A 26,745-nucleotide genomic window follows, 5' to 3' on the forward strand; every position below is an offset into this window, starting at 1 on the left:
GTCCCTTAATCCTCATGGAATGAGGTTTACAGGAACATCAGAACAGCATGCCTATTATTTAAAAAAAATATTTAGAAATAACAGGCGCGCTGTCAAGATGCAGAATAGCTATTTTGGGATACTGGCAGTATCCTGAAATAGTGTCGCAGTGTAGATGTATCCCAAGAGACTCAGACACAATTGTGTAACCCTTGCAGGCATGCCCATTAGAAATTTAAAAGTAACCATTGTTGAGCAAGAGAGCACACAGTACTTCATAAATAAAAACAGTAAGAGTGTCTCTATTCAAAGCATAAACAAGTTTTTATGCCATTTAAAGAAAACAAATGTTCTATCCAGGCTTTGTTATTAAAAATTCAAAACAAAATCTCATAGATGGATAAAGAGCTGTCTAAAACATACAAGTTTTCTAAAAAAGCAGGCCCAAGTTACTTTACTCTAGTGCTTCAGACCAAATTAACAGCACAGTAATCTGAATTATATTAAAGACAATGACCATCTGTTACTGTCAAATACTAAATTTCAGTAGATCAACTTAAAAAGCAAGAGCAAGCTTGATACCAGAATCAGACATAAAATACAAATCATCTGCATAACAATGAAATCTTATCTCAAAACCTTTAAATAATGGCAGAATATTTTGAAAATACATAAAGAGCTAGAGTCAAGAACAGAACCCTCAAGAGATGCTCCATATGCCAGTAGTCATATCTGGACATATAACCACAAGTATTTAAAATTTTACATTAAAAAATCACATCAAAATAAGGGCACAAGAGTTCAAACTAAGACCACAAAAATTCACAGTACAAGGGCCTCTCTCTTTTCCATATCTGTACTGTGACCCCATGTTACAACTCACAAACGTTATGGAAGCTCCCTCCCATCTAACTAGGAAGATAGGGAAGTGATCGTGAATCCTTGTTTATAACTTCAAGGTTCAAAACCCACATTATAGTGGAATAGGATATGAGAAGGAAAGCTGGCAATTCTGTGGCCACAACAATTATATGTCATAATGCAAAAATAAATATACAGAATTTTACAGACATTGCCCCAGCTTGTATTATACTATGAAAATAAAACACAGGCCCCTATGGATGTGTCACCATTATGCTTCAGGCAGATGAAACTAGAAGGTGAATTTTGTTTCTCTCGAACACCGTGCTATGTTCTTCTATCAGTACAAAGAATAAAGTACATTATTTCAAAAGTAAATGGTGTTTAATCTAATAAGGAAAAATCATTCAAAACTGTACATTCACCAAGTGTGAGGATTTGTTTGTATTAAAAACAAAGGATATTTTTTAAAAAAGAGTACAAAATTTAAATAACTTGACTGCTCTCTTAGTTGCAAAAACAATTTCCCCAAGCTTAAATATTTCAGATAAACATGGCTTTTCTCCAAAGAACTGAAAAGCACCAACACAACCTTTGATTAACATCACTAAGGATTTTGTGTCCAAGAAAAATTAGTATGCCTGCAGTAAAGAAATTAACAGCAAAGGGATAATTAGTCAGACCACTTCCTTCTTACTGATTTGCGGAGGATGGCAGAGTGAAAATTTTGCTTATCCATGCATTTATTTCCTACAAGACAATCTAACTAACAGCTTAAAGCATCTGGGTTGCCCTTTTTGCTTGGAGAGATTTAGGCAGCAGAAAACCATCAATCAAGAAGCTAAACGTTCTCTAAAGCCCACTCCCATGTATCCAGTTCCCAGAGGACAGCTTCCACAGAAAAGCAAACAACATTAACTACATTAAACATAATGGGTTCTTGGCTACCCAGAATGTAACTCATAAAAGACATGATTTGATTAAATTAGATTAGAAAAAGTTAGAGGCAGGCAAGAAAAATAAAAAGAGAAGTGTGGCTATATTCCCTTTTCATGTTGCTTGAGAGGCATCCCACTTGGAGAGCACGCCCAATCATATCAAGAGTCTATGAAGAAACCCTCAGGGAGATAACTATATTGGAGCCACCCTGGAGAGAGGTATCACGACCCCCCATGCTTTATGAAAACTGGCTTATGAATATGCATTATTCAAAGGCTCTTTGTGCAAAATGCATCATATAACATATCAATTAATTACAATCTGCTGAATCAGTATATCCTATTTTTCTACATGTATCATCATATGTGAAGTTAGACATATGAAGTGTGAATCTGATTTAAATGATAAATGTGATAATGAGGACCATTAGTGATACTTTAGGAACTTAATGTCTCAATACTCAAACCAACAACCTGTGAATGGTCTTGTTTGTCCTGTAAAAACTGTGGTTGGTCCTCGAAACCATCTAGAACCTGGTATTTTCCATGGGGATAGGAGTGCTAAACAAAAGGTTTCTGCCCTGGGGAAAAATCCATTAAGGAATGGAAATCAATCAGTCTCTGTCTTCAGCTGGCCTTTGCCCACCCTAAGAGGATACACATGAAGAAACCTGGAAACAAAGAACTCTGAAAAAAGTTGTAGTCCAAGACCAGAGTAAAGATCAACTCTGCCTTGAAGCACATTACCTGATTAAAAAATCAAGTATTTAGGTTGAGAATTTGCATACAACCAGGCCAGTGGACAGAGGGGGACAAAGGGGTAAATTGCCCTGGAACCCAGCAATTCGAAGGGGCCTGGGGCTCCCGTCTGCAGAGGTGGTGGCCAAAGCCTCAGCCCTTTAAATTACTGTGGGAGTGATGTCCTCTGGGAGTCACTGTGGACTGGCTACTCCAGCGCCACCCCTTCTACTATCTGGGAGCATGGAACATGGAGCTGGGCCCCCCCACTCACCATGCCCAGGGGCCCATAGAAGCTGTCAGCTCCCCTGCATATAACAAGTTTCTTAGTATATTAGAATTAGCTGGCGTTTTCTTTATTTTAACTTAGTAACTTGCTTTGATCTCTCTGTTTCACTTGCAATCACTTAAATCCTACTTTTTATACTTAATAAAAACACTTCTGTTCATTATCAAGTTCAGTGGTAAATAACTGTTACTTGGATGGAGCAACCAAGGAGCAACCACTACGCATCTCTCTATTCCATTGATAAAGGGGGCTGATCTTATGGGCTTTCCCTGTGTACAATTTTTATACAGAGTAAGATGGATTTATTTGAGGTTTTAGTGGTTGGTTTCTTGTGTGCCGAGCTTCTATAGCTGAGCCCTCCTGGAGCTGAAATGGTTCAGTGTGTGTGTTGCTCTGTAGGGAGTAGTAACCCCAACTTTGTGCCTTGTCTGGGGGAGAACAGACCTTCTGGCCTAGCAGGACTGGATGGTGGGCGGCCCCAGAGGGCAAGAAGTAGGTGTCAGTAGCTTGATCAGCACAGCGGGGTATAACCCCTAGGGGATTCCTGTGATCCAACCTGCCACAAGAGGTTCAAGGTTTCAGCAGTCACAAGAGGTAAACCCCAAATAAGCAGAAAAATAAAGGGAGGTCGGGGAGAAAGAAAGAATCAATTGCTTCCCAACCCTACCACCCCTTCCCCCCCAAGGAAGTAGATTCCACAGTAAGAGTTTTTAGGGTATCTGTAGACAGAAATAGGAAGCCTGATTCTTCAGACTAATGTATACCACCTTCCATGACAGACACCTGCCTCCTGTTTGGCTTCCCCTTCTCTATCAGTCAGTTATGATCTAGATGGCACTGGGAGCTGAAATCCTTCTATGAGGCAAATTATGCCCAGTAATAGGCTCTTTGGCTCAATAAAAGGGTAAGGGAAACTAAGTAGAATATATGATCAAATGAAAAAGTACACTTATCTAAAATGAAGAATTTCTAAGGAGCTCTAAACCAGATGGGTGGAAACTCTTGGCTCTACCCTCTCTTCTTGATATGAAGGATGGACTCTTGAGACACAGAAAATGTCTCAAGACATTTATAAATGACTCAGCCCTTGACTGAGAGCTATACACTGCCATTAGACAGGGGCAATCAATATATGCCAGATTACCAAACATATTCTCAGAGAAGTCCAAGAAATACTTCAGACTGCAGAGCTTCAGGTACTTTATGCTATGACCAAGTGTGAGGATTTATAGAAAGGAAACAAAAGGCATCTTGGGTAGAAGGGGATTTTGCACTTCAGTTACTTATCTTATCTATACTCAAGTTAGCCTGCATCCAATAAAAGCTGCAAATTAGCATTTGAACTGCATCGAGTGACTGTATTAGCCACAGAGTGATTTTATTTAGTCTGCAGCAGTGTAATTATATTAAAGCTAACAAGCTTTGCTATAGTCCCGGATGAACCAGTCAACTAAAGTTAAAAACTACCAACACACTGAAGTTAAGCGGTTTTAATGTGTGGATGGGACTTAAGTTACAGGCAACCTTTGAGTTTACTCTGCAGTGAAAACAAGCCATTAAACAGTGGCTGGTCACACCTGAATTAGATCAACTGATGTGTTCACACCCAAATGCAGATCACCTGAGTTAACTCTGCAGTGAAGACATAACATATGGGTTATACTGCAATACAAAGTTTCTACAGTAAAATAGTACATGACCAGCCAAAAGATAGAAAATAAATTAGAATTCTGTACCAAGACATCCTAAAAATGGCCTGATCCAGCACTTGTAAAGTCAGTGCCAGGTGTGTCATTGGTTTCAATGGGAACAGGATTGGCCTGGCTTTAGGTCCCAAATTTACACAGGGTGGATGTTTTCTATCCAGAGCTTCACTAAAGTCAACAGGGCTCTACATAAGAGCAGGGAACCGCTCATGACGAATTCACACTGCAACCTCAGGTAGGGTTGCCAGATACTTTCACAAAAAATACCGAACAGGGCGGGGAAAAAAATTGGTCGAGAAAAAAAAATCCCCATGCTCCCCGTTCCTCCTGTCCCTGCCAGATGCAGAAGGAGAAGAGTGTCCCAAGTGGCCTTCTGGCGGAGAAAAACAGAAAATACCGGACATTTTACATGTCCAGTATTTTCTGGTTTATTTTTACCAGAGAGAGGCCGCAAATACCGGACTATCCGGGCCAATAGCGGATACCTGGCAACCCTAACCTCAGGAACACAGACTATAAAATTCTGTAAAGGCAAAGACAGTGGCAAAACTCCCACTGACTTCAGTAAGGCCAGGATTTCACTTCAGGTTGTCTTGTGCTTTGCACGGACCCCAGCATGCTGTTGGTGTGTACACAAAAATAACTGCCACAAAAAAAGGAAAATTGATTAACTATGGAAAGACACAAGACAATTTCAGGCAGTAATTGTCTTTTTGTTCTGCATTTGTACAGTATTTAGCACAATTAAGTCCTGCTCCGTTACTAGGGCTCCTAGCACTAGAATAGTAATAAAATAGCTTTTTTTCTTCTTCTAAATAATATTCCATTCACTTCACAGCTCTACGGATGTTTTCAAGTGTCACATGTTTTAGCAATCAGCATTCTGCAGAAACTACAGATCTTTCTGCAAAAGTTAAATCCAGAATGCCATGGAAAACACTGGGATATCCCAGTTCTGAATAACTGGATAGTCTCATGCTGCCTGGCTTTTAAATCAAATCTTTATTGCATGCAAAATAAATTCTAAGGACAAAAATACCACACTGAAAATAAACATATGTATGTGATACAAATCTATACAGTAAGAACTGGTGAAAGAAGGCTTAGATAGCTGGGATTTGTACACTCTTTGGAAGATGGGAGACATGCTAAGTAAACACTGAAATGGGTACGTGAGAGGGTGGGGAGAGAAGTGAAAACAAGCAAGGCTAACAAAGAACTGTCAGAAGACAGTGACAGAGAATGCTGAATGTGCTGGTATGACTTGGGAAAAAGTATCCCAATTAGCAAGCAACTGTAATCAATGGAGGATACGGACTGTCCAATGTGTCAGCACAACAAGACGAACTAAGGTTACACAGATACGACTCAGGGATGCTCTAAAGTAGGGTGGACAAATCCCAGCCCACAGAACAAATCTTGTTCGCCGCCTAGCGGGCTGGTGCCACTATATTTACCTGCGCTTCTGCAGGTTTGGTTGATTGCAGCTCCTGTTGGCCACAGATTGCCGTTCCCAGCCAATGGGAGCTACGGGAAGCTCTTAATCTTGGGTCCAGATGTTAAGAAACTTGCTTCCACTTGATCACATGGAGTGAAAGCCCAATTTTCAAAACACTGGACACAGAAGGAAAGAATAATCAGTCCTACATACCCACAACATCTCTGCTTACTGTTTTTGGAAGTCTAATTCTTCTGTTAAAACTTAAACAGAAAAGGAGCATGGAAATGAAAACTACTACTTTGTTATTAAATTGTAGGCAGTCTTACTTTCATAGGTGAAACAAAATACAGGACTATGTAGCACTTTAAAGACTAACAAGATGGTTTATTAGATGATGAGCTTTTGTGGGCCAGACCCACTTCCTCAGATCAAATAGTGGAAGAAAATAATCACAGCCATATATACCAAAGGATACAATTAAAAAAAATGAACACATATGAAAAGGACAAATCACATTTCAGAACAGAAGGGGGATGCAGGAGGCGGGGGGAAGGAAGGTGAATGCCTGTGAGTTAATGATATTAGAGGTGGGGAAGGGTAGATGTCTGTGAGTTAATAGTATTAGAGGTGATAATTGGGGAAGCTATCTTTGTAATGGGTAAGATAGCTGGAGTCTTTGTTCAGCCCCCCGCGGAGTGTCGAATTTTAGCATGAATGCCAGTTCAGAGGATTCTCTTTCAAGTGCAGATTTGAATGTCTTCTGAAGTAGGATGCAGGTGAGTAGGTCATTGAGACAGTGTCCTTTCTGGTTGAAATGGCAAGCAACTGTTTTTTCTTTGTGATCCTGTCTAATGTCTGTTTTGTGGGCATTGATTCTTTGGCGAAGTGTCTGAGACGTTTGTCCAATGTACATAGCAGACGGACACTTTTGGCACATGATAGCATAGATTATATTTCTGGAGAATACATATTCCTGCGCCTCCAGAAATATAATCTATGCTATCATGTGCCGAAAGTGTCCGTCTGCTATGTACATTGGACAAACGTCTCAGACATGCTAGTTCGAATTTGTACTGAGACATTGCTAGCTGCTCCCCTTCATCAGGGAGCGAGAGGAAAGTGCACAGTTTGCTACATTTCTCACTCTGGTTGGGGAGCGCAGGGGACCTAAGCCTTTCATCCCCTAGGTACTTTTTAATGATAGTTTGCACCAAAAAGAGGTGCAAAAAGGACCTCAATTTAAAATGATCAAATATCACTGCTTTAGAATACCCATACACTATCTCTCGCATGAAGTTCCATAAGAGGGACTGAATTAGCAAAAAGAAAACGAAATAATAGCGGAACACACTTTTGTTCCAAAATATTTTGATTTACTTTTCTTTTAGAATATGTTGTGCATTATTCTGAGTGAAATTTTAGGGGGTGCTTCCTGGCGTCAAATTTTTGTACTTGTTTTGCAATGGACAGAAAACAAATTAAATCAAAACCTTTTTTCTTAAGGTATCTCAAATGACTATATTAAAGTTCAACAGTATTTCTGTACTGGCTACCATGAAACCTCATGGATAACTGTACAACTATTACTGTATGTATCCTAGGAGACCAAAGCAATCTTGTGTTTAAAGACTTCATTCCCTCCCCAACTCCCAATACAAATCACATGGATCTATAAATAAAACAAGTAGCCTTGACAAAAGATGAAGTTGATGTTTTATTTGGGCCAGAATGCATATTAACCTCTTCTTATAACTTATAAAAATATTATTTCCTTTCATATCACTTCCCTTTCCTCCCTGTGCTCCCCACTTTTTTCTGACTACAAATGTGCTAGAAATCTCTTTTTGGCTTCCAAAATATTTTATATTACATATTTATTTTTAAAAACGTAAAGAAACCAGGATTTTTCAAATCAGAGTGTCTAGAAGTCCCTGATCTTAAAAATATATCTTGTGAAAATTACCAGAAGATCTTATGTTATCATGTAATTCAGGTTATTGACCAGGCTGTTCAGCAAAATAACCTACAATATACAACATGCAGAACCTAATACATTAGGAAGGCATCTTCAAAATACAGATATTTAAAAAATGAAATAAAAGGGCATAAAACAGCTAATTTGAGACAGATCAGATAAATGTAGATTTTACACTTTAACTATTTTGTGCCTTTGAAACTGCAGGATCTGAAAATATTTCAGATTTTTGTTTGTCATGAACATTACTGGTTTTAACATGCAATTTGATAATCTAAGTCCAGCCTCTGAAGCACAGTCTCTTCAAAAATGCAGAACAGACCCTAGGAAACACTCAGGTAGAATTTCTTACAAATTATCTGCAGACAGGGAGGCAGACAGCAGAGAGGATGTATTGTAAAACCTATAAACATAAAGCATGTCGGTATCCTTCCTTAATCTTCTGTTTAGTCACATACGCTTATCCTTTCATTTCAGAATTTCAACAGAAGTATAAACATACCTGCACAATATAAAGGAAAAGAAGAACATGCATTGTTCCCAATGGAGGAGGAGGAGATCACATGATGACAGTGAACTTCAAGGGAAAAGGTTGTCAGCATGCTGGTGTAAGTGAACACACCAGTGGGTAATTAAAATAGGACCAGCCCCCTCTGTAACTACTGGAGTGTAACATAGGCTCTGATTTATTTAAAGCAAGTAAACACATCTGATTTAATAACACTGTATGAATGCTAGTTCAGCTTCAATAGCTGGAGTTCAAATAAATACTAGCATAGCACCTGCCAATGTTAAAGGGTCTGTACTTAATATGGCTTTTTAAAAATACAGATCTATAGCAGATGGTAAAACGAGCTTCAGGGTGAAATTTGGACAACAAGTTCCCATGAACATGTAATGAAATAGCATCATGATGTGCAATGTGCAGCATTTTAAAGATACACCCAGAGCATGTATGTATCACAAATAGCAAGAATAGTACCTCATAAATATTAGCTGTACATCACTGACAGCATATTTCTGAGCCACTGTAGTATATGCTATCCTACCGTGTTAACAATATTATGTCATTGGGTACAAACCGCACTCTGGGCTGGAAAAGGTTAAAGGACAGACAATATTGGGCCCAGGTAAAAGAGACATTTACAATCCCCTTTAAGGTACATGCTTATTTCTGATTCTTTAGTTCACTTTATTAACAAATACCAAACAGTAGAAAATACGCTCCAGTTCTAAAGGGCTCAAATTCAGCTTCTTGGGGTTGTTTCTACAGACTTTTGAGGCCACTCAATAGCACAGTCTGGTCTCTTGTGCTGATGGGGTACTTTCCTCTCAAGCTGTCATGTAATGATTAAAGCAGCACAACAGTGACTCATCTCTTTCCTTCCCACTTGACATAAGGTCACAGGAATGACATTGGAGAGATGTCATAACCAAGGGTGTTGGTATCTTCCTGGCTGGTAAAAAGGAATTGCAAGGTACAGATATAATATCTTCTTGGTTGATAGCTTTGGAGTCATCGAAATGAATATAAAGTCTTGTGAGGTTGATAGTGTCATCCCTGCACTACCACAAGACAACAGAAGAGATATAGAAGGTGTTAAGGAACCCTTATCCTTTAATTAGGGATGATGTTCTTACACATAGCAGTGCATCTTACATCAGGGCTGTCCAAATGCATTTATTTTTGTAAACATGTAAACATGGACATTTACAGCAGTTATATGTAAACACGCAGGGGGCAGGCGGCTGCTGCCTCTGTATCTGAGGCAGCAGCATGGGGGGCAGGTGGCTCTGCAGGAGTTGCTACGCACAGGAAACCAGCTTAGAACATAAGGAGGCCATACTGGGTCAGACCAAAGGTCCATCTAGCCCCGTATCCTGTCTGTTGACAGTGGCCAATACCAGATGCCCCAGAAGAAGGGAACACAACAGGTTATCTTCACATGATCCCTCCCCTGTCACCCACCTCCAGAGAAACAGAGGCTAGGGACATCATTCCTACCCATCCTGGCCAATAGCTATTGATGGACCTAGCCTCTATGAATCTGTCTAGCTCTTTTTTGAACCCTGTTAAAGTCCTCACCTTCACCGCATCCTCTGGCAAGGAGTTCCACAGGTTGACTGTGCGCTGAGTGAAAAAAACCTTCCTTTTGTTTGTTTTATACCTGCTGCCTATTAATTTCATTTTGTTATTCCCTAGTTCTTATATTGTGGGAATAAGTAAATAACGTTTCCTTATTCACTTTTTCCACATTAGTCATGATTTTATAGATCTCTATCATATCCCCCCATATGCTTCTCTTTTCAAAGCTGAAAAGTCCAAGTCTTTTTAATCTCTCTTCATATGAGACCCGTTCCAAACAGCTAATGATTTTTGTTTCCCTTTTCTGAACCTTTTCCAATGCCAATATATCTTTTTTGAGATGAGGCGACCACATTTATATGCCTTATTCAAGATATGTGCATACCATGGTTTTATATAGAGTCAGTAAGATATTTTCTGTCTTATTCTCTATCCCTCTTTTAATGATTCCTAACATTCTATTTTCTTTTTTGACTGCTGCTGCACACTGAGTGGATGTTTTCAGAGAACTATCCCCAATGACTCCAAGATCTCTCTCAAGCAGTTGTAGCTAAATTAGTCCCCATCATATTGTATGTATAGTTGAGATTATTTTTTCAATGTGTATTACTTTATATTTATCAACATTAAATTTCATTTGCCATTTTGTTGTCCAATCACTTAGTTTGGGGAGATCTTTTTGAAGCTCTTCCCAGTCTGGTTTGGTCTTCATTATCTTAAGCAATTTGGTATCATTTGCACATTTTGCCACCTCACTTTTTACCCCTTTCTCTAGATCATTTATAAATAAATTGAATAGGATTGGTCCCAGGACAGACCCTTGGGGGACCCCATTAGTTACTTCTCTCCATTCAGAAAACTTACCATTTATTCATACCCCTTTTTTCCTATTTTTTAAGTTACCAATCCACGAAAGGACCTTCCATCTTATCCCATGACAACTTACTTTATTTAAGAGTCTTTGGTGAGGGACCTTGTCAAAGGCTTTTTGGGAATCTAAGTATACTATATCCACTGGATCCCCCTTGTCCACATGTTCGTTGACCCCCTCCAAGAACTCTAGTAGATTAGTAAGAAACCATGTTGACTTTCCCTCAACAAATTATGTTTATCTATGTGTTTGACAATTTTATTTTTTTACTACAGTGTCAACTGATTTGCTTGGTACTGACATTAGACTTACCAGTCTGTAATTGCCAGGATCACCTCTAGAGCCCTTTTTAAATATTGGTGTCATGTTAGCTATCTTCCAGTCATTTGGTACAGAAGCTGATCTAAAGGATAGGTTACAAACCACAGTTAATAGTTCCACAATTTCCCATTTGAGTTCTTTCAGAACTCTTGGGCGAATGCCATCTGGTCTCAGTGACTTGTTACTGTTAAGTTTATCAATTTTATCCAAAATCCTCCTCTGATGACACCTCAATCTGGGACAATTCCTCCGATTTGTCACCTAAAAAGAATGGCTCAGGTTTGGGGATCTCCACAATATCCTCAGCCGAGAAGGATGAAGCAAATTTTCATTTAGCTTCTCTGCAATGACTTTATCATCTTTAAGTGCTCCTTTAGCATCTTGCTCATCCAAGGGCACCACTGGTTGTTTAGCAGGCTTCCTGCTTCTGATATATGTAAAAATATTTTATTATTACTTTTTGAGTTTTTTTAAAAGCTGGCTCCTCATGCACACCAGCTCCTGCCTCTCTACCTTCCTATACAGAGGCAGTGGGGGAGAGGGGCTGCCTAAAGCATTAGGATTAACTGATGAACCTGGGCTCATTGGTTAATTGTGTAAATGGTACACATTCACATCCCCATTTTACATATGGACAAAGTTCCTTTCCCAAAGAGCTTGCCTTCTTCATAGCAACTGGGTGTGGAAGCTTCCTTGAGGTATCAAAAGTGAAATAGGTGAGCTCCTCCTTATATAAATGCAGGGGGGAGGAAGACAGCTATAGCTTTTTTTCTTCTACTCTCCTCTGCCCTTTAACATGGGTGTACACGGAGGTTACTCCATAACCTAGCACTTGCCTGGATCTAGTCCCTGAGGCTCAAGGCTCTTCCCCCCCGCCAGCATCGGAGAGCCTATTCTGGTGTTCCAGCCCCTCCTGCTGCTCCTCTGTGGGGGCTGGAGCATACAAAATCTACTAGTCTAAGCCCCCGTAGGCTCTGGTGTGTGAGGAGAATGTGGTGAGTGTCTTTCTCCTTCTCAGTTGGGAGTCACATCAGTGAGGGGTTTTTTCCTCCCTTTGCTTCTCACTTTTGAGAAGCCCCAACTGACTTTTCTGTGGGTCAGCAGCCCCTGACCCAAAAAAGTTTCTCCATTCCTGGTTTAAAGAGGAGAGAAAACATAGATCCAGAACAGGGAGCACTTATGTACTGAAGAATGTAGCTCATTTATACTACTTCCCCTTTCCAGAACACCATACACATCCCACATAATCCACTTTGGAGTATCTTGAATAGATATAAACTCCTTTTACAATTCCTCAACCTTTGTCTTTATGTAGAAAAAGCGTCCCTTCAACTTCTGGAATCTTCATTAAAGCTGAAAAGAACCGGCCTTTAACAAGCTAAGAAAATATAGCAAAAAACATGCAAGGTGTTCCTCCATTTTTCTATAGTTGGATTTTTCTGTGGTAAAAACTGAGCTGTCTATTGATATTCCTTCTTGCATTCACAAAACTCAAATAATTTTGTGTTCATACTCTTAGCTATCAAAGTCAATTTGGCTGAACATGAAACAGAATAACATCTCAATTTATAAGCCATCCATCTCCCTCTCCAACAGCCTCATGTAAAACATTCATTTATACTTGTTATGGGGCATGCATAATTTAAAACTGAATGGCATCTTCAGGCACACCAGTCTACACTGAAAAGTTGTTGACTAGACTAAAAGCATTTCCTAAAAGACCTTTAGAACACAGATACCAAGATAAGTCTCTGTGGCTTGTCACTCTAGTAACTTTGCTATACCACGACATCGGCTGTTGCTGCTTTCTAAATCAATACTTAAGGATTAGCGATGTAAATTCCCGTTTAAAATGTTAACTGGTTAATCTATATGATTAACTGGTTATCCAGGCCTAGGCTGGGCTGGAGCAGTTGGCCCGAGTCGGGCCTGCCTTCCTGCACTGAGCGGGAAGCTGCTCCAGCCCGTCCAGGCACAGGCTATTTGGTTACCAATAAGCATAATCCTGTGCTTAGAAGGTAATTGGTTAACTGGTTACCCATTTGCATCCTTACTACGACTTTCTGATCCCACCTCTTCTCTTCTCTCACCTGCCCTGGGATGATATAAACAACTTTACACATAATTAGCTCACTTCCCATCCACTGTAGGACAGGCATTTCAGAATAAAAACTACTATTTCCAGCAGTCACTGTAAACTAGGTCTCTAGTTAAAATACTTAATTAGTGTGTAGTGATTTATATGTAACAATACCTGATCTAATAGAGAAATCATCACTTATAGACATCTGCTATTCATGTTTACTGATACCAAAAAACAATCTCAGTCCTTGTGTCACCTATCTTTCATATTAGCTCCCTTTTGTGGGCATTATCCAGACTCGTGCACTTACACAGCTTTATTAACTGCATTGTAATAAACCTACTAACAAAACAAGGTGAGTTTAAATTTTATTTAATTTCATTTAAAATTGTGAACATTACACAATGGGGCGGAAATATGGTTTATTTGCCCCCTTCTTGCAAAATGTATAGAGTGTAAAGAGCATTGGTTACGAATGTCTAATGGAAGATTGTACAGATCCATACATTTAAAGATGAGATGGGACCACTAACCGACCTTCTTACATCACAGAAACTGAAGTAATTACTTTAAGTATAAGTTGTGGCTAAACCCACTTTCAATGGTAAAATTACCTTGTTAAAAGTTGGATTTTGTTTCTAATTTGATCTTATCTTCTAGCCACTTGATCTTATACCTATGTCTGCTAGCTTAAATAAATCTGGTACAGGTTGGACCTCCCTGGTCCAGCACCCTTGGGGCCTGACTAGTCCCAGATGAGGGATTTTGCTGGACCAGGAGAGATAATTTCTGGATTCATGCCACCCCCCCCCCCCTCCCATCCGGCCCAGTCGCTGGCCTCTTGGCTGGCTCCCCATCTCCTGCCAACTCACAGGGATCACTGCTGTGACTCCCGAACCTGCTAGGCAGTCCCATGCTGCAGCTCTGGGACCTGCTGGGCAGCCACATGCACCATATTAGGTCTCTGGGACCTGCTGGGCAGCTGCGCGCACAATGCTGGGGCTTCAGGGCTGCAGGACAGCTGCATGTGCTGCACTTGAGCTTTGGGAACCTCTAAGCATCTGTTCACCGTAGCTCCCTACTCCACCAAGCTACTGCAGCTCACAGACCCACTGGGCAGCCACATGCCAGGTCTTCCATCCCTGCTTGCTGCAAGCAGACCACTGCCCTGCCAACCCCACAGGGATCCTTATCACTGCCCCTTCACCAGGACTCTCTGGTCCTATAACATCTGTGCTAGACCATGCATGTTGCTGGACCACAGAATCCCAGTTAAGAGAGTTTCAACCTGTATTTCATATCTTCACCCTGCACTGGTACTTACTGATTGAGCAAATAAGTTCGTAATTGTCTGTAGGATTGTCAACACTCCCGACCAGACACCATATGAGGCAGTAGCCTCTGGTCTAGCAGAGTTGGCAACCCTAACCTTCTCTCTGGAAAAAGGAAGAGACAGAGATCCTTAAGTCTGTACTTGTAAGGTAGGTTTTACAGACTACAAATCATTTTGTACCAGGAAAGACGATGGAACAAATAATAAAGCAATCTTGGAAATGGCAGAGATGCTCAATGATTTCTTTGTTTCGGTCTTTACCGAGAAGTCTGTAGGAATGCCTAACATAGTGAATGCTAGTGGAAAGGGGGTAATTTTAGAAGGTAAAATAAAAAAAGAACAAGTTAAAAATCACCTAGAAAAGTTAGATGCCTGCAAGTCACTAGGGCCTGATGAAATGCATCCTAGAATATTCAAGGAGCTGATAGAGGAGGTATCTGAGCCTCTAGCTATCATCTTTGGAAAATCATAGGAGACAGGACAGATTCCAGAGGACTGGAAAAGGGCAAATATAGTGCCCATCTAGAAAAAGGGAAATAATAACAACCCAGGAAACTACAGACCAGTTAGTTTAACTTCTGTGCCAGGGAAGATAATGGAGCAAGTAATTAAGGAAATCATCTGTAAACACTTGGAAAATGGCAAGGTGATAGGGAACAGCCAGCATGGATTTGTAAAGAACAAATCATGTCAAACCAATCTGATAGCTTTCTTTAATAGGATAATGAGTCTTGTGGATAAGGGAGAAGTAGTGGATGTGGTATACCTAGACTTTAGTAAGGCATTTGATACGGTCTCGCATGATAGTCTTACCAATAAACTAGGTAAATATAACTTAGATGGGGCTACTATAAGGTGGGTGCATAACTGGCTGGATAAACGTACTCAGAGAGTACTTATTAATGGTTCACAATCCTGCTGGAAAGGCATAACAAGTGGGGTTCCGCAGGGGTCTGTTTTGGGACTGGCTCTGTTCTATATCTTCATCAACGATTTAGATATCGGTATAGAAAGTACGCTTATTAAGTTTGCAGATGATACCAAGCTGGGAGGGATTGTGACTAATCTGGAGGATAGGGACATAATTTAAAATGACCTGGACAAATTGGAGAAATGGTCTGAGATAAATAGGATGAAGTTTAATAAAGACAAATGCAAAGTGCTCCACTTAGGAAGGAACAATCAGTTTCACACATACAGAATGGGAAGCGACAGTCTGGGAAGGAGTACGGCAGAAAGGGATCTAGAGGTTATAGCGGACCACAAGTTAAATATGAGTCAGCGGTGTGATGCTGTTGCAAAGAAAGCAAACATGATTCTGGGATGTATTAACAGATTTGTTGTGAGCAAGACACGAGAAGTCATTCTTCCACTCTACTCTGCGCTGGTTAGACCTCAATTGGAGTATTGTGTCCAGTTCTAGGCACCATATTTCAAGAAAGATGTGGAAAAATTGGAGAGGGTCCAGAGAAGAGCAACGAGAATGATTAAAGGTCTAGAGAACATGACCTATGAGGGAAGGCTGAAAGAATTGGGTTTGTTTAGTTTAGAAAACAGAAGATTGGGGGGGGGGGGACATGATAGCAGTTGTCCAATATCTAAAAGGGTGTCATAAGGAAGAGGGAGAAAACGTGTTAATCTTAGCCTCTGAGGATAGAACAAGAAGCAATGGGCTTAAACTGCAGCATGGGAGGTTTAGGTTGGACGTTAGGAAAAAGTACCTAACTGTCAGGGTGGTCAAACACTCGAATAAATTGCCCAGGGAGGTTGTGGAATCCCCATCTGTGAAGATATTTAAGAGAAGGTTAGATAAATGTCTATCAGGGATGGTCTAGACAGTATTTGGTCCTGCCATGAGGGCAGGGGACTGGACTCGATGACCTCTTGGGGTCTCTTCCAGTCCTAGTATTCTATGATTCTCTGATTATATGAAATCATGTCAAACCAATATGGCAGTTTTCTTTGACAGGGTAACAAACCTTGTGGATAGGGAGGAAGCAGTAGATGTGGTATATCTTGATTCCAGTAAGGCTTCTGATACTGTCTTGCATGAACTTCTCATTAATTAACTTTAGGAAAACAAATAACCTAAATGGATCCACTGTAAGATGGTGCATCACTGGTTGGATAACCATTCCCAGAGAGTAGTTATCAATGGTTCACAGTAATGCTGGAAGGGCACAATGAGTGGGGTCTCAGAGGGATCAGTTCTAGGTCCAGTTCCATTCAATATCTTCATCAATGATTTAGATAATGGCATAAAGAGTACACTTATAAAGTTTGCTTATCAATTCCATGTTAATCAACTGCATGCATAAAAATAGGAAATGACTGCCTAGGAAGGAGCACTGCAGAAAGGTATCTGGAAGTCATAGTGGACCATAAGCTAAACATGGAGTCAACAGGGTAACACTATTGCCAAAAAGGCAAAATTCATTCTGGGTTGTATTAGCAGGAGTGTTGTAATAAAGATACAGTAAGTAATTCTTCTGCTGTACTCTTCACTGACAAGGCCTCAATTGGAGTACTGTGTCCAGTTTTGGGAACCACATTTCAGAAAAGATGGGGACAAATTGGAGAAGGTCCAGAAAAGAGCAACAAAAATGATGAAAGGTTTAGAAAACATGACATATGAGGGAAGACTGAAAGAACTGAGTTTGTATAGTCTGAAAAATAGAAGACTGAGAGGAGACATGATAAAAGCTTTCAAATTAAACAAACACCTGTCTGGGATGGTCTAGTGTGGCTTGGTCCTGCCATGAGTGCAGGCGACTGGACTTGATGACCTTTCCAGGTTCCTTGCAGTTCAAGTATTCTATTAGTCTATCTAAAATGTTGTTACAGGGAGGAGGGAGACAAATTATTATCCTTAACATCTGATGATAGAACCAGAAGGAGTGAGCTGGAGTAGAGTGATAGAACCAGAAGGAGTGATTATATATATAATTTTTTTCCCCTGTAGGACGACAGAATAACATCAGCATGTCACTCTGTGTCCACAGGAGCCAAGCCCCACCCATTCTCAGCCTGGCCCTCCCCAGGGCACATGTGGCAAGCTGGAGCTGCCATGCTGTGGCCCTGGCCCAGACCTCCTCTCCCCAGAAGTTGGGGGAAGGGCCGAGAAACCGGGGCAGGTATGCTGAGGCCTCAGCCCTCCGCCACAGGTTGGGGTATGTGAGAGAGACCAGGGCTGGCATGCCAAGGCCTCAGCCCTGGCCCTGGCCTTCCCCTGCAGCTGGGTGGAGGGCAAGAATTGGGTCATCTATGGCCCTCCCCATCGGCTGTGGGGAGAGCCGGGGATGCCTACCCCCAGAGAGAGGGGGGTTGGCAAGTGTAGTGAGCAGGGGGCGTAGACCCTAGTAATGCAGCAAGGAAGGTTTAGGTTGAACATTAGGAAAAAATTCCCATTTGGCAGGGTGTTCACACTGAAATAAATTGACTAGACAAGTTGTGGGATCTCCATCATCGGAGATTTTTAAAAGCAGATTAGGTAAAACACGTCAGGGATGATCTAAATCAGGCCTGGGCAAAGAACCCTCCACTGGCTGGATCTCAGTAGCTCTAAGCCACTGGATCTGGCCCATGGAGGCAGCAGAGAGCCTCAGGAAGACTCCCCAGCTTACCCCATTCCGGCACGCCGCTCATAAAAACAGCTGCAGGGCAATTTGTGCTCCACAAACTGTGAGCCCAGAGGGAAGGGAAGAGTAGTGACCCATGGCTGCTCCTGCCCCCAGCACAATCTCCTTGGCCAGTTTCTGGCCAAGGCAGCACAGAAAGCACAGGAAGCACCACTCTCTCTTCCCCTCATGCTCTTCTTCACAGAGCATATGGCCCTGAAGCCCGTGCACGAGTGGGGCGGGCTCCTGCCTGAGAATGAGCTGGGCTGCTGGTCAGGAGTCTCACTGGTAAGTCTCCCTGCCAAAGCCTGCCTCTGGCATTCTAGCCCTTCACTCCCACTCCTACCCCCCATCCCACATAAGCCAAACCCTCTGCCCCCCTCCTGAGCCCATACCCAATCTCTGCCCCAGATCACAATCTCCTCCTGCCATAGGTCACAACTCAAACCCCTGCACCCTCTCCTGCACCTCAGTCCCCTGCTCTAAGTCACAACCCAAACCCTTGCACCAGTGTTCCCTCTAAGCTGCAGGGCAGCACAGCTTCACAGTTGATTAATCAGCCCCAGCAATCAGTGAGCTCTGTGCACAAAGCCTTTAGAGGGAACACTGCCTTGCACCCCAAACCCATGCCCCAGGTCACAACTGCCTCCTTCACCCAAATCTCACAGGTCCTCCTGCCCCCGAATCCCTTATTCCAGGGGTGGGCAAGACAGCCTCAGGGGACCGGATTCGGCCTGACAAGCAGGTTGATCCAGCCCACAGCTGCCCTGCCACTCTTCCACTCTCAGGCCAATTGAGATGTGGGGAAGAGGGAGCATGCAAAATCTCCTCCCCCTTCTAGGGGTGCACGGCACCAGAGGGAACTGCCAGCGGTTCTCTCTAGGTGCTGGGGAACAGTGGACAAAGACTTCACACTTTCCCCCCGCCCCCAGACTAATCAGGGTCTGTGGGCAGGAGAGCATGGGAAGCCTCCTAGACCCGCCCCTTCCGCTCAAGGCCCCACCCCTTCTGCGGCAGCCCACAGCCACTTCAGAAATTTGTGAAGTGGCCCCCCTTCAAAAATTATTGCCCACCCCTGGTCTAAATGGTGCTTTGTCCTTCCATGAGTGCAGGGGGCTGGTCTTGATGACCTCTCAAGATCCCATCCAGTCCTATGATTTTTGTATCTCTTTTCTGAATTTTCTCTAGCTTTTCTCAACAGCCTTTTTAAAGCATCAACTCCAAAAGTGGACACAATATTCCAGTGGTTGTCTCGCCAATGTCATATACAGAGATAATACTACATCTCTATCCCTGTTCAATATTCTCCTGATCATATATCCAAGGAGAGCATTTGCTTTTTTTGCCTCAGAATTACCCTGAAAGCTCATGTTTAGTTGATTACTTGTAATGACCACTAAGGACTTTACAGAGTCCCTGATTTCAAGGCTACATCCTGTAACTATGGCCTACATTCTCTGTTCTAAATGTACACACTTGCATTTGCTCATATTAAAAACATGCTGTTCAACTGCATGCAGTTTACCAAATAATAACTGTATGCAGTTTTCCAGACTGTTCTGTATTAGCAATTTGTCATCATGACTTATCATCCCATCAAGTTTTGTGGCCTTCTGCATAAACTTTATCAGCAATGATTTTTATTTTCTTCCAGGCCACTGGTAAATACTGACATGCATTATGTTGAGAATTGTTTTTTGCATAATCCAACAAAAATCACCCCTTCTGTTTTGTGGACAAATCCCCAATAACAATTGCATTTTGAGTTACCTAAATGACCTTTGTCATCATATTGTACTCAGCAGGCACCCGTTGTCACAGTCAAAACACATGGCACATAGATTTCACTGTACTGGATATTTCTGCAATGAGCATTATTAAGAAAGGCCACTGATGAGGTGGGGGAGTTTCTAGGTGAATATATCTCACAATTGCACTAGGGATATTAACTAGTGGTTAACTGCCTAGTCGAGCAGTCGATGGAATTTCAGTCAACTATTCCAGTAGTGCTCAACCTTTTTTAATTCGCAACCCACAGGGCTGGGAAAATTTTGGATGAGCAAAAAAATTTAAAAAAAGGCACTGGGATCATTTTGTTGCGGCCCCTTTAATTTAAAGCACCCCTGCATATGTCGGGCACTGAGTCAGAAAAACAAAATGGCCAACAGTCCAGCGCTACAACCTCCCAGGACCAATTAGCTGAACTACTCAACTAGTTGATAGGCACTTCTGCATTCCTCTTTTGAAATGTACAAGAGCCCCCATTTCAAAGGAGGAATGTCCCACTGATTCTGGGCTGCACGCGTGTGCCAGCTTTGAAAAGCACAAGAGTCTCCCACTGACCCTAGGCTCCATGCTGCACTGCCTCTTTGAAATGCTATGCAGAGCCAGGGTCAGCTAGGGACTCCAAGCTCCAGTGTGGCATTTCCCCAGCTGATCCACGGAAATGCCGGACTGGAGCCTGGAGTCCCCAGCTGACCCGGGCTCCGCATGGAATTTCAAAGCAGCAGCGAAACATGGTGCCCGGGGTCAGCGGGTTCCGCGCAGCATTTCCCCAGAACCCGGGGTCAGCTGGGGACTCCCCAGCTGATCCCGGATTCCCTGGAAATGCCATGCTGGAGCCCAGGATCAGCTGGGGAGTCCCCAGCTGACCCCAGCTCTGCATGGCATTTCAAAGCATCAGCGCAGCATGGAGCCCGTAATCCGCTGACCCCGGGCTCCACGCTACGCTGCTGCTTTGAAATGCTCAAGAGCCCCTGCTGGAGACTCTTGTGCATTTCAAAGCTGGCACCCATGTTGGGTGTTTTTTTTTTTTACATGGTTAGAAATGAGTGTTCTGTTATGCTATTAGGATCACCAAAAAACTCTGCCCAAGAGAATGGATACAGAAAGTCTCAATTCCTGATGGCCTTGGTGAATTCCTTTTCTGGTGGGTGTTTCTATAAAGGCATCTCAGTCTAGGAGTATCATCTATCAAGGCTATATAAACTACATCATTCCACTACTGTCACTTTGCTCTTTTACCCTTGGTATCTCCCTGTCTCTTCCATTTCTGCCACCTTCTACTATTATGTAACGTTCTGCTATTCCTTTAAGCAACCGGCCAAAAAGCAACAATGCACAGAGTGTGGTACATGACTGCAATGTCTATTCAATTAATGCCATTTATCTTGTATGCTTACATGACATTCTTTTCCCCATTATAAGAAGTGAATTTTGTTTGCAAATCAACTACCCTTGTGGGGCATGAACTCAATTCGTTTCTTACAGTTTTGTTTTTAAAAGAAGGAAATAACTTCACTTAAAAAAAGCCCTAGGCAATATTTAATGAATTTTAAAAAATTCTCCACCAATTTAATATCACTACAAACCTCGAGATCCAGAACAGTAAAACTCTGAGGCTTGCTTATGAAACTTACTATTTCAGCAGGTATCAAGTAGCTGAAGTCCACAAGTAAAAATTTTCACCCTCAGCTTTTTGCAGCCATTGGACACATTTCCATGGAAACAAAAGGCTGGATGCATGGAGGCAAGTATTAAAATATACATTAAAACCCTCCTGCCCTTAGATATTATATTATGGGAAATATGGTATTTCCAAGGAAACAAAGTTTGATAATTGCAGCTTCTACTTTAATTTCTCCTTTATTAAGTCACAGCACAGTTGAATGATTTAAATCCAGGTTTAAAAACCATATGATTTAAAACCATAGCTTACATACATTTTAATGTAGAATAGTAAGAGCACACATTTTCAAGTAATTACATTATACATATGGGGATTAAACTGACATTTAATTATCACTATTGGTAAAGTATTACATATTACAAATGTGCCACTGATAGACAACAATATTGAAGTTTCTCTCTTATTCAAAACTTCTTTTATAAATCTCAAATGGCATGAAATCAGAATCCCTGCACTGTTATTGATACTAGAAATGTGTTCAGAATTTCAATTAAGTTTGTTTTAGATATGTAAAATCCTGTTTAATCATAGAATCATAGGGCTGGAAGATACGTTTAACTGGCTGACTATTAAAATGGGATCCTGTGGGTGAGGGACCCTGTCAGCCAGGCCTGCCACACTGCGCTGAGGCTGCTATGGCTGGGGTGGGGGTGGAGCGTGGGTGGGCTCATCCAGGCTGGAGCGGCCCTCCATCCATGTCGGGTAGAGGGCCGCTCCAGCTTGGCTGGGATTAGAGCTGTAATAGTATAGTTGATTAACTGATTAATTGATAAGCAAAAGCTTATAGGTTAATGCTATAGACTACACATTCTCCCCCCTTCCCCACCCACCAGTAAATTTTTTAGCAGGCTGGCCAGCAGCCTGTCTCAGTCCTGGCTTGTGATGTGTCTGGACCACCCCCAGACAGGGGATGCTGCCACCCCGCACTGCAGCCTCTTTATCAGAGGCAGCAGCACAGGGCAACAGGCAGCTGGTCCACGAGGGGAGCTGGTTTTTAAACTCCAGTGCAGAGTAGCAGGGTGCTCCTTGGGAGTGAGACCGGAGCGCACTGGCTGCCAGCCCTGACCCCAGGAAGTACAGAACAGTCGACTAACCAATAAGAATTAATGAGATTACTCGACTATTCAATTTAACCGATATTTAACATCCCTAGCTGGAATCCTGGTTAACCAATGGCATCCCTAGTTTGTTTGCAAAAACTTTTATATACACACCCTGTCCTTGGCGGAGGGGTCTGAGCTCCTGGATCCAGCATGAGCCGGAACTGAGCTGGATTGCCTGCCCACCTGGCTCCTAATACACTTTAAATGCAGAGCCGCAGCCGGGGGTAGGTCCAAAACCCAGTGCAAGCTGGGACTGAGTTGGGCTGCTGGCCAGTCTGCTAAAAAATTTACTGGCAAGGGGTATGTTTTGGGGAAATGCATGTAGTCTATAGCATTAACCTATAAGCTGTAGCTTATCAGTTAATCAATTAATTGACTATACTATTACATCCCTACTTAAAAGGGTATCTGTTTCTATGTGGTTTTTAATCTTTGGTTCTCACCAGAATAAATGATGAAAATAGTCATTCAACATAAGCAGAAACGGTAGCGCAAAGGGTTCTAAAAAATGGAGGTCATGACCTCTCACAGAGTTGCTCAGTGATTACATGGAGGAGGTGAGCTGTCAGCTCTGTGGTGCTGTGAGCTCTGAGTCCCCATTAAATTAAAATTATCCCCCCATTAATTAATTAATAAGTCAGAGGCTTGCTGTGTGAAGAGATCAATACAAAAAAAACCCTGAAAACCTCTTCTGTAGTGGCTAATAGCTGACATAATACTATCATTATTGCTTCCTTGTTTTTGCTTTCCCCATGTTTACTAGAGATTTCTATCACTGGATAGCTGATATGTTTTTCAGTATTTCATTGAGAACACGACTTTTGAAATGGAAAAGACTTGGCTTGCAATTTAATTATTGTTGGCAGAAACCCACTTCCAGCATAAACCTCTTCTGCATATTCAAAAGCCTCTGTGGTGAATAGAAAATTAGACTATATTAAAGCCTGACCACAAAAGTTTTTCAAGCTTCTTCCACACTTCAATAGCTTCAGCATTTTAATGTGAATTCCACTGTACAGAAACAAATGTCATTGCTAGTAGCTTAAATATATGAAGTAATTCTTCTGCACATCAGTTCAAATCAATATTTTGTTAACTTCTGGAAAACAACAGACTAAATATTGTCAATACTCTTCAATGATTTCCATTAATGTGAGTTTTTCCAAAACAAACTTATAGGCAAACTCCAAAGGTATTCAACTTTACTTTCACAGCTGCTAAATACAAACAAAATGATTGGTGCAAACGCAATTTAAATCATACAAAGTAATCACCAACATACCTTCTTTCTAAGCCAATTGACAGTAAGCCTGTGCCATGTACCAAAGCCATTGGTCACCACATAAAATAAGATTTTTCAATCATAATGGCTGTACTGTCTCAAAACGAATCACGTGGCACTTATACTCTCCTATCATTAGCAAATGTAATAAAATATTCAGATGACCCACTCGTACCCACACCCCATACCTTCTCTAGCCACCAAACTCCCTTCCAGACTCTGCCCTCCTCAACCTGTCCTGCACTCCACTTCCCACCCAGATCCTGCATCCCAAACTCACTTGCTGGCAGCCCTGTTATGCACATTGAGCCCGTCACTTTTGTTCCCACCCCAGTGCCTAAAGGAGTCCACAAAATCCACTAACTCCAGAATCCCAGAAAAGTTAATCTGGCCTATAGGAAGCCCTGAACCTCAGTTCTCCCTGTCCCGTCTCCTCACCCCGTGGGGGCTGGAGTGCTAGAAAAGGGAGGTGTCTCAGTTGGAGGCCATATCAGTGAGGGTTGGGGGGTTTGGGAGTTTTTTTGCTTCTTGCTTGTATGGTTCAACTGATTTTTCTGAGAGTCAGTGGCCCCCGATCCAAAAAAGGTTCCCCACACCTGCCATAAATAAAGAAAACTTTGAAACCTTTTGTGTTGGACATATTATTTTACTTTATTTAAATTGAAGTTTGATGAATTAACATGATAAAGTTAAAACGCTTAATCTATTTAATAATTTAAATTAAACCATTCTCCCCTGCTGTAGCACTAGCAAAATGGTTCAGGCGTAATTATGTAATGAACAGTGAGTTTCCATTAGCAACAGGTAGTCTGAGGAAATGTTTGAAGAGGGAGGGGCCTCAAGGAAGGGGTGGGTCGATCCTGGCATGCCCTGACATTTAAAAAGTGATCTTGGGTGTAAAAAGGTTGGAGACCACTTCTGTAAGTTGTCTAAATGCCTCTACATGGGACAGTACACCACACCCAGAAGGTGTGTGGGTTACACCGACACTTCAAAGTTCCAGATGTGGGCCTTGCAGAATAACTGCCCATATCTTCTTCAAATCACGAAATGCAACTATAGGACAACCCACTTCCTCCCTCTGTCCTTGTTTTCTAAATCTGTGTTTGCAGAACTGTCCCACAGACCCTCTGAAGAAATATTAACTGCTTGTATAACAAGAGGCTATTTGCATACTTATTTTAAATCTGAATTTTGTTTTTCCCACAATAGAGATAAACAAAGACTGACTTGTGTTTTTACATAGATGAATATTTTAAATATTCAGCTTTCTTTATAGAAAAAAAATCTGTATATAAAATCTAAAATTCTACTAACAATCAGTAAATTAATGCAGATGATCCAGAATATCTAATTAAACATTGACTACAAAGTTACAATAACCAGAAACAAATAAAAAAGGTTTAATCTTTTAAAAACCGATTAAAAAAAATAAATATGTATCCATACTCAATTGTAATATTTTAAATCTTATTTTCATTTAAAATATTCCTTTGCCTTATTTTTGCCCATGAAACTCAGACTGCCTGTGATACCCATAAAACTCGAATCTTGATCCTGGGAACACTTGGGAATGAGTAGTTCCATTAAAATCTGTAATGTCACACCTTTAAAATCAATGGGAGTTTAAAAATCTGAAAAGAAAAGCGAAGTACAGTATGTGCCTAAGTATGATATTGAGGACTTGAGAAACAAAAACAAAAACAAAAACAAAAAAAAGAGACCATCCTCTAGTCAAGGCCCTGATCCTCCATTGTGATCCATGTGGTTGTACTGCTATGCTTACTGACAACCTCAGCAAAGTAAACTTTTTGAAGCTGAAGTCAGTGGGAGTCTGTGCAGGCAAAGCAGTCCTTCCATGTGTTTTACTGGGGCTAATTCTTGAATTGCCTATTTTGCTATGAAATTTAGATCCTGGTGTTGCAAAAGAATCTGAGGGGGCAGATCTCTTACACCTGAGTAGTCCATTTGATGCCTGAGTGTATCCAGTTATAATCCATAGAAATTATGTACAGAATCAGTTCTAGAAAGCTATCAGCTAATATTTTCAATGGCTAGAGATCGGGCACTAGATGAGAAGGATTCTGGATTACAACAGTGAACTCTTTCCCAGGTGTCTACCTGGTAGCCACATTTGGAGTTGGTGAGGAATTTCTCTCCAGGTCTGATTGGCAGAGATGCTGGAGGTTTTTCACCTTCCTCTGCAGCACAGGTCACTTGATTTAAATTAAAGTAAATTGTGGGATCTTTCTTTAACTTGGAAGTCTTTAAATAAATATTTGAGGACTTGAGTAACTCAGCCAGAGCCTATAAACCTATTACAAGAGTAGATGGGCAAGGTTCTATGGCCTACAACAGGGGTCTCCAAACTACGGCCCGGGGGCCGGATGCGGCCCGCGAGGCCCTCTCATCCGGCCCGTGGAGACCTTTTTGGATTCAAAGGCAGAAGAAGTGAGATTGTTTCAAAACCCATTTGAAGCAGATGTGGCCAGTTGCCCAGATGAACTGCAGCTGGAAGTCATTGAGTTGCAAGCAAATGACCTCCTTAGGGACAAGTTCAAAATAGGACTGGTGGGTTTTTACCAGTTTTTGCCCAAGGAAGACTTTCCTAATGTCAAAACTTTTGCATCAAGGTACCTTTCAATCTTTGGAA

At 41.6% G+C, this 26,745-nt stretch overlaps 1 protein-coding gene across 6 annotated transcripts in view; it reads right to left on the reverse strand.

The window, feature by feature from the left end:
- The window catches only part of LNX2 (ligand of numb-protein X 2), a 93,670-nt gene that overhangs the window by 43,280 nt on the left and 23,645 nt on the right, over positions 1-26,745 (reverse strand). Inside the window, exon 2 of one of the 6 annotated variants that reach the window (XM_075919226.2) lies at positions 5,969-6,125. The exons of the other annotated variants lie outside the window; for them this stretch is intronic. The gene's annotated coding sequence lies outside the window, so the exon portion shown is untranslated. The remainder of the gene's footprint in view (positions 1-5,968; positions 6,126-26,745) is intronic. 6 annotated transcript variants of the gene reach the window in all.

This window comes from Pelodiscus sinensis, chromosome 1 (assembly GCF_052426305.1).
Source record: "Pelodiscus sinensis isolate ZL-2025 chromosome 1, ASM5242630v1, whole genome shotgun sequence".
In the NCBI taxonomy this organism is placed as follows: domain Eukaryota; kingdom Metazoa; phylum Chordata; order Testudines; family Trionychidae; genus Pelodiscus; species Pelodiscus sinensis.